This window comes from Calonectris borealis, chromosome 12 (assembly GCF_964195595.1).
Source record: "Calonectris borealis chromosome 12, bCalBor7.hap1.2, whole genome shotgun sequence".
In the NCBI taxonomy this organism is placed as follows: domain Eukaryota; kingdom Metazoa; phylum Chordata; class Aves; order Procellariiformes; family Procellariidae; genus Calonectris; species Calonectris borealis.
The window spans coordinates 9,293,562-9,302,614 of NC_134323.1; positions in this window are offsets into that span (position 1 = coordinate 9,293,562).

The window sequence follows — 9,053 nt, forward strand, 5'->3', positions numbered from 1 at the left end:
GGAAGAAATTTAACTCTGTCCCAGCCGAAACCAGGACAGTTCCTTATCTAGCAGTCAGACAAGGATACGTAACAGTCCTCACAATCAGAATTTTCTGCAAGATTTTTCTTTCTCCCACTATCGAGACATAGGAGCTACATGGGGAGAGGAAGTACAGTTTACACTTATAGCAAACTTAAAGTCCTCTGACAGTGTGGGAGTGGTGCAATGGATATTATCTCTTTCCCTAAACTTTGAAATCTCAGTGGTTATATTGCTCGTCATTACCATGTTCTTTTAAAAGTAGGTTATTAGAAAACGTTAATATTTTGTGAGTTCCCAGGCAACAAAGGAATATCTGAGCTGGAGTCCATTTTTAGTGCAGCAATCTATATTACAGTGCCTTGACTTCAGGGGGGCTCTTACCTCACTAGAGACATCAAAAAGTTTCCTGTGCCAAGAACTTCCCTGCATCATGGTAAGGAAAATTTCATTCTCATCTTCACAGAAATGATTTCTAAAAACCGTTTGCTCAGATGTTGGGAGGAAACTCTGAGTTTTGAGTTTAAAGCATCGAGGCCCTACTGAGGACAAAGTGATGTTAAAATTTAATGAGAGAATGCCCATTCATGATGGTAGTTGTCTTTCCGCAGGAAAAAAAGTCATCATATTTCATAAGCTCTGGCCATCAATGCTGGAATGCCACAGGCCAGCAGCCTCTTTAGCTGACTCTGGAACCAAGCACTGACTCAATTTACTGGGGAAATGTGTTCTACAGAAGACTGGCTGATTCACTCCACCCGTGCAACCTGCTCTTCCTGTTCTCAGGCATGTCAGAACTAGGGAGAGAGCAATGGTAAGAGATAAGCAGGTGACTGCACTTTTTCTGTCCCCTTCTCCTCACAAATCCAGCTTTGATTCTCTTTCTTCATATGTGTGAATAAACAAAGGGAGAGCATTGGCTCGGTTTGGGGGATGTCTTTTCCCTTAACTCAGAACTATCTCTGGGTACACTTAGCTGTACTGATGATTTTAAAGAGATATTTACAGTTGTCCTTTAAAATGCCTGGTCAAATTACTTGGCTATTGAACTGAAGCTTGTTCCAGACACAGCTTGCTTTCTTTGCAACAAATTCCACAAGCATTAGAATGTTATGTTTTTCAGTAAGGAATCAATTTACTGCAGAGCATGCATTATGCAAACACACTGCAGCCAATACAGCACAGTATGCAGCCAAGGGAAGACCAGAAAGGCTATTTCAGAAAAAACAATGAATCTCAGGATCTTCCATCTAGCATTTAGATTTGCAATATAAGTTGACTTACCTTGAAAAGACAGGGGTGAACTCTAGGAAAGCTGAAGCAAATTAGTAAAAGGCCAATCTGTCCCTAATCCATTTTTTGATGAAATGGCTTATCAGTGTCTCAGCAACAATTGTAGCGTGTTTCGGGTTTTTTCCCCGCTCTAAATCATGTAGTGGTGATTTCTCTCTCTTAATGATCTAAAAATGGCTTGCCCTTAATGATTGTGACTGTTGCCTGTGAAATTCTGCAGTGGTTCAGTTTCAGTCTCTACACAAAGGGAGATGTACCCCAAATTGATTCTGCACTGTTTCGGTACTGCTAATGAGATGGTTAATAAAGAGTTCCAGAGAACCTGAAAATGTTATTAATGTATGCATTTCGATTAGTTTTAAAAACATGTACGTGATCAGATGGCTACATCTGTGTTCACATTGTGTACATATATGTTCAAGATTTATGTGCAAGTATAGTCTTTGTTATTTTTACAGTAAATCTAGAAATATTTCTGCCTGAACATAATTAAACAATGCTGTCTGTGTCATTCCTTTTTTTCCTCCATCAATAGCTCTGCTTGCAGACCTGTTTCAGCTGTGTTTGACAAAGTATGGAAGTCTCAAAAATATTAAGCAGCACAGTTATGTCCCAGCAGCACCATGGGGTGCTGGAAGGTATTTACTTGGTATGGCAACAATCAAAATCCAGCAGGTGATTGATGTGATTTTTGGCTAGCCTGGCAGCACAGAACTATGACTAGCAGCAGCTAATTCCTGAATAGATTTCAGAAAATGCACATTGGTTAAAGAATTTGAATTTCCCATCCATGGAGATAAACTTCAACTGGTGTTCATGCATAACCAGAGAAGCTGTGCCTCAGTCTATGTTTGGATTCTACAGGAACTGAGAGAACATGAGTTCAGGATGTGACTTCACCATAACCCAGTTAAACACACCGTCAGCCCCAGGACACTCCATGTTTTGTTTTGGAACGGCGTTTTCATTTTATTTTTCTGGATTTCATCTCCCTTATGTTCTCCTTTTGATTCCTTTTTCTACCTGTGCTCTCATTTGCTGGTATCACCTTTTACAGCTTCTTTCATCCTATTTACTTACCCTATTTGCTGTTTTGAAAGTACTCTGAGTCCAACAAAAGGAGAAGCAGGAAGTGAAATGGAATAAACACGTCAGTTAGGCTTGTTTTCATCTCAGCTGTTTGTCCTGCATACTGCATTTACGTCTGCCCTAGAATCACAGAAAGCTGTGCAAGCCCAGATTATGGCAATTTTCATTCTATATCTTAGGCTTAGGCAATGATCATAGCTGATTAATATATGTACAGCAAAACAGACCAGACATAAACCTCATGCAGAGAAAATCCCATTTGATTATTAATAATGGTGGCTTAATCATGCCTGACCATTGTTAGTGCTTAGAGCATACTGAAAGAATTGAAGGAGGTTCTTGGATAGGTAGGCTTGCGTATCTTACTCTAAATCTTTGGCAAGGATGGAACCATACAGGGAATGTTTGTGTAATACAAAAGCTATTTTTTTTAAAAAAAGGCATTTTAATTATTTGTTTAACATAAATCTAAAAGCTTTGTCACCACAGTATGGAAGAATAGTTTTGTGCCTGGAAATATAGTTGTATTTTAAACTTTAAGTGAAATGTTTACTACAGAGGATCAGGAAAAAAGCATCGTCTCTGGAAAAGGATAGAATTTTGTAGTAGATTGTGTTTACCTGGAACATGACTGTTCTTTTAGGAGGCTGGCTTTTCATGGTATGTGTACTGACATTAATTACTCTCGTGATATTAAAAGATTTTCAGTAAATTTTCATTTATCGCTATAAGGAATGAATATCTTCCTTCCTCTACACATCATCCAAAAAATGAGAAGAATTGAGAGAAAATTGAGAGAATCCATTTATCTTGCAATATAACAAAAGTTCTAAAAGTATCACTTAGTGGCAGGTGTTAGAGTGTCCTTTAGGAACTTAATTACTTCTGCTGTGATTAGATGCTGCTCCCATGAAACGTACCCTGGGAAAGAGATAGAAAAGGAACCTTTTATTGAAGGTGAGTTTGTTTTGCTTGACCAATGCCCAGATGTTGTATCTGAACTCATAAAGTGGATCTGAAATGTCTTGCTTGTGATTTTATTTCACAAAACCAAACTCATCTTTAGCAATATTCTGCTTTCGTGTAAACATTGTACGTAAATGCCTAACTAAAAGTAATTTCCATGGGTATTCTGTATGCTGCTTCATCATTCTTCTTATCTAGTTTCATTGGAGAATGTAACAGATGTTCTGGTTTCAGATGACATTGTACCTTTTCAGCCTCCAAAAAAACATTCACCTGACAAAAATCCATAGGTGTCCAGGTCTCACTTTTTCTATTGCTTGCTTGTTATATGATGAATGAGAATTCAATATCTTACTCCAAAAGTGAAAAGTAACTTTTTACAATACATGCACTTAGAAACGTAATTCAAGTAAGAAAGTTTGGAAGTACAGCAGTTCTTATGAAAGAAAAGAAAGAAGATGGAATCACCAGAAAAAGAAATGGAGACATTTCACTGAACTTGCCAGATGCAAACAATGTGTTGGTGTGGCTCTTCCCGGCCTTTGTTGTATTTGTATTATTGGATAGCTTGAGCAGGCATCAAGGAGTGAAGTGCCACCAAGCTCTATAACTCAATCAGGGCTTCAGCTGAGATAAATTTTACCTATTCTTTGCAGTTAGGAGAAAAATTTACCTCATTTGGAAAGCTGTAATTAGAAAATGATACTCAAATGCTTTCAAAAGCAATCTATAGAACTGAATTTCATACTGTAACATCTTCAGCAATTTCTTGTGTAAATCACAGTACATACTGATTCTACAATTTATGGTTTAATAGGACTTGCAAAATGTTTCAGTTCTTAGTCTACTGTATTTTATATTCAAAGGGAATTGCTTTTTTGTTGTTCTATATCAGATCAGCATTGTTTTCTAAGTGTATTTTCCATGTACTTTCCTACAGCTACCTAGACAATACTAAAGGTTTCTTTATTGCAGTGGTTATCCAGTGCTTTATGGCAAGGCTGTCAAAGTCACAAAGGGCCAGGTTGGCACTCAAGTCCCCTTGACACGTCGTTCGTGTTTTTGAAATCTCCTCATTAATGTTTTATCTCCATGTTGTAATATTTTATTTATCTAACTATATGGGTTAGTGACTCTTTCTGTTAACTTTTCTTTCAGAAGTGTGATTTCTTCTGTTTTGTGTGTGCATGGAGTGTGCATTTGTTTTATCTTCATTATATTAATGAAAGACTGGAAGATACTTGTAATGGCTTTCAAGTGTTTTGAAGTGAACAACAGTCTTTTAAATAAATGCGAAATAATATTTTTGGCACTATTTTAGACTGGTTTACTCAACTCTAGAAATGTATGTTGCCGTTTAATAGGATAAGTATCAGTGCTTTAGAGCTCTACATAGTGTGTGTATTACAGAATTCCATTGATAATACTGCATTTCTGTCAGAAAAGCATCCTTTCTCAATGGCAGATATAAAGGTGAATTTCTAAGATGAATGTCTTTTTCATGTTTCTAGCATGCCAACAAACATGCTCTGATATTTTATAGTTAACATGCTCAGAATCATTCAAATATTTTACATTCATATATTTCTATCTTCGGGCTTTTGCTGAACCACTGATTTGCTGTTCCTTATTAGAGCTTGTAATTGCTGTCTGAATCGACTGCCTTGGTTTATGATCTTACAGTGCATCATTGCCACTCATGTAAGAGGGATATAGAAATAGACATCCAGAGCCATTGTTTTGCCAGATTACCAATGTTCGATGTCCATTTTCTTGATTTTACTATAACGTGTAGACTGAAAAGATCTTTTAATGTTGTATAGTCGTCATTGTAATTGTTACATTGGGTTACATTGTTACATTGTTACAGGGGTTTCATGCCATTCATTTATCCTATTTAATGCACTTCATGTTTTCCTTAAAAAATAAGGAAATGAAAAAAAAAAAACCCACCTATAATGTGTATGTATGTTTCCATAAGGTAATGTTATGTGGTATCTTTCTATGTCAGCAGAATATTGTAGTGCATTCTCATCTGACTACCAGTATGGGGTGTTTAAGTATACCCAGATGACTGTCTTCATTTTAAACTCTGTTGGAATAGCATTTCCTATATAATCTTTTTGACCAGCTTTGATCCTAGAGAGCTTTGATGAAGCTACTAATTAGTTTTTTGATTCATCTGTGTTTAGGAAAGAGAGATTTATTATAGTAGCACCCGCTTGTGCCACTGATAATTAAAAGACTGTCAGCGTTTTCATTATATAGCTCTAGTCTTGCAGGAGAGAACCCCTCCCCATCTGACACTTTGGATTATTTTTGAATGACTAAGGCACTCTGAAGAACTTACCACTTAAGCTAAAATTGACTGGAAACTGCACTCCAGCCATCACTGTTGTGAGGTAAGCACGGCCTGTCACTCTTGTCTCTTAGAAAAAACAGAAGACATTGGAACATTAAGAGCAGACCCCCCACATAGTTTTTGGGGGGAAGCTAAACTGTGCTGCAGGTAAATAAATTAAAACCCCAGCAAAATAAGAAATAGATTCACCATTTTTAGAAGTTCAGCCTTGTGTAACTTCTTCGCAAACCTATAGAAATAATCTGTTGTTGCCTTGAAAAGAATTTTTATACACTGATAGTTTTGTCAGTAGCTGGACTCTGTGTTCCTCATTTTTGGCATGTGGTCTGTTAACAGTATGTTAAATGTCTGCTTTAAAAAATCTGATTTTCCAAAATACACATATGCCCTTTGCTCAGTCTAAGATGTAAGTGCAGTTAATCTGTATTCAATTTAGGATTGCATCTGGCTATTGGCATATATGAAAAAACTCAGTTCACATAGTGTAGGTGATTCTTCATGTCATTCAAATCCCATGCATTTACCACATCACATTCTAAAGCAAAACATTTACAGGATATCTAAAATCATCAGCAATTCTGATTTTGCAAGAATTTGCAAAATTGAACTGTGGCCTACCAGAATGAAACTCTTTCATTCTATAGTGAGACATTTTGGTGGCTTTCTGTGCCTTCCTAAAAGTCCAAGGTGAATCCATGCTGCTTATGGCTGCGTATTATTCCAGAAACAGCTACTCACTGTTGCAGGCAGGGCTCTAATATGCTTCTTTCTTTGAACATTTACGTATGTTTTATAAAAAGGAGATATAGCACACTGGCAGATGATATAAATATTACTGCATAACAGTAATTCCATTTCTTTTCTTTTAAAGACTCTTGAAGTAATGCATTATTTTTACTTGGCTGTCAGTGCTTTTTACATTTATAAAAGTGAGATGGCAAGGAAGGAAATAGGATTGTATTAGACCTCTACTTGCATTTATGCGTTTGTGAAAGACCATATGTATGGTTTATAAATTCTGTTAAATCAAATTCCTACCACTTATCACAACAAAAATTTTTTTTTTACTATCTAGTCTCTTTGACTTGCTTAAATAGACTTCTTCCCCCCTTCATTTATCATTTTCTCTGTTGATAAATCTGCTGTCAGAAATAGTAGCTTCTCATCAACTTCCTCCAGCCTATAAATTATTTTTTTTTAATAAGCAGCTTGTAATTGGCATCTTTAAGGGAAACCAGATAGCAGTGTTTTATAATTGGGCAAAAAAATGAAGTACTGTGTGTTCTGTCACATTGCTCCAGTTCTGGAGGTCTTGGCCTTTGGAGGGCAAAGACAGATCGACTGTTGTGAGCTCTAGAAAAAGCAAGCATAACACACTTCTGTGTCAGTGTTTATCAGAAGGGAGAGGAGAGGCCCTTGACTTTGGACAAGTAAACTGAAGTTGTGAACTACGTAATTTTCTTAGTTGTCTTTGACCTGGAACTTGCGTTTTCTGCTGAACCACATCAGCTTTTTGGTAAACCTCTGGATTTTCAGCATAAGACAGAAAATTTTCTTTTAAAAACCTTCCCCACCTTCCTATCTCCCGGCAAGCATGCAGGTTGTAGTGGATTGTTAAGGGCATGTTTAGCCATATAGACTTTTAAATCAAAGTATGATATTACTTCTGTTCTGAAATAATTGTTTTCTTGCATTGTAATACAATGTACTAGCAGAAGACAATGAGTATTTTCACATTTTTTAAAAAATTAAAATGCAATTAAAACCACATGCACATTTGGAGTTGCCCAGTACAAAGAAAAATTACCATTTTAATGTAGTCTGGTACTTGTGACCACTACATTCAGAGGATACAGGAGATGACATGCACACCAGTCAGTTAAGAGAAGTAACGTATTACAGACTTGGTGGAATTTAATGTTGTTACTTCTCTTGTTAAAATCCCCTGCTACTGGTTGGCTGGGCTTAATTACTGTTTTTGAATTTTGCTGAACTTCAAAGACTGGGAGGTGCTTTCAGATCTGATATGTAAAAATGAGAAATGATGTTGCAAGTTATTCTCAGCCAGATAGAACACACAGTTACTGTCTTATTATTGCAGTGTAATATATCATCAAAGAACAGATAAACAAACCTCTTCTGATTAGTTTCCACCTCATTTATCTACTTGGTACAAATTAACTATTGTCCTTGACATCTAGAGGTGAAACAGTCAATTTCTAGTACTTACAGGCAATAGTAATGATATTCTATGTATATAAAACCTTTCCCGGTTTTGCACATCACAAATACTTTTTTACACATGTGGTTTTGTTATGTGTGAAATATTTCATGATCACACTCTCCTTTCCCCTCACCTCTTGTAGTTTATTGTCTTAGGATAGAAATATACACATGACTTAAGATACAAAATTGCCTTTATACAGTAATAAGCTACCTCTGACCAGAATAAAACCTCTGCTAATCAGGCAAGGCCACATTACACACTAATGGGGTGGAATGAGGGGCATATTCTATCCGATTTAAACTTCTAGTAGGTATTCTCAGTGGATAAGATGTAATTACTCCAAAAGGTACAGTTAGCCATGCCTGTGGAATATATGATAATTATGCATTGGTGGCTCCGACCTGATGTTTACATTTTGTCCACCACGGTGGTGCCACTGGCTCTATGTCGGTATTGATGCTGACTCAAGGGCAGAGTGCCCAGCACTGAACCACCTCACAGATCACACACACTGTCTTGCTTTCCTCTTCCCAACAGTGCTCTCTCTCTTGTACCTTTCCAAAGTGCTTTCATTTATGGAGAAAGTTTTATTGGGGTGCCTGTCTTATGGCCATTAAAGATTGAATTTCCATCAGATGTTAAATATTATTTGAACAAATGCTTATATTGAAATGTAGTAAATTTATCCACCCTTCTGCTTGATGAATTTAAATATATATTTCTATGCCAAAATAATCTAGAATGTGCATAATTTCATAACTTATATGGTGCATTGGGTAGCTTTTTGGAAATATGGTCCAGCTTGTCATAGCATCCCTGACTTATAAGACAGTATTGTGAAAACAAGGCAGTCATTGCTTTGTGTTACCCAGTAATTTCAAGCAAAAAATCATGTATTGGAATGCAGTCCAGAAGAATAAAGCTGTTGATTTTGCCCTAATTGGGAAGTGACAAATGTGGATTTCAAAGAAATGCTGCCAGCACTGATCCAGAATAGCCAAAATTGATCCTTGAATTACCGCGGCCTGAAGGGGCTGCACCATGAGTGGGAGATTTCAGCATGATCGGATATATTTTGGCTAGTACATGTTTAGC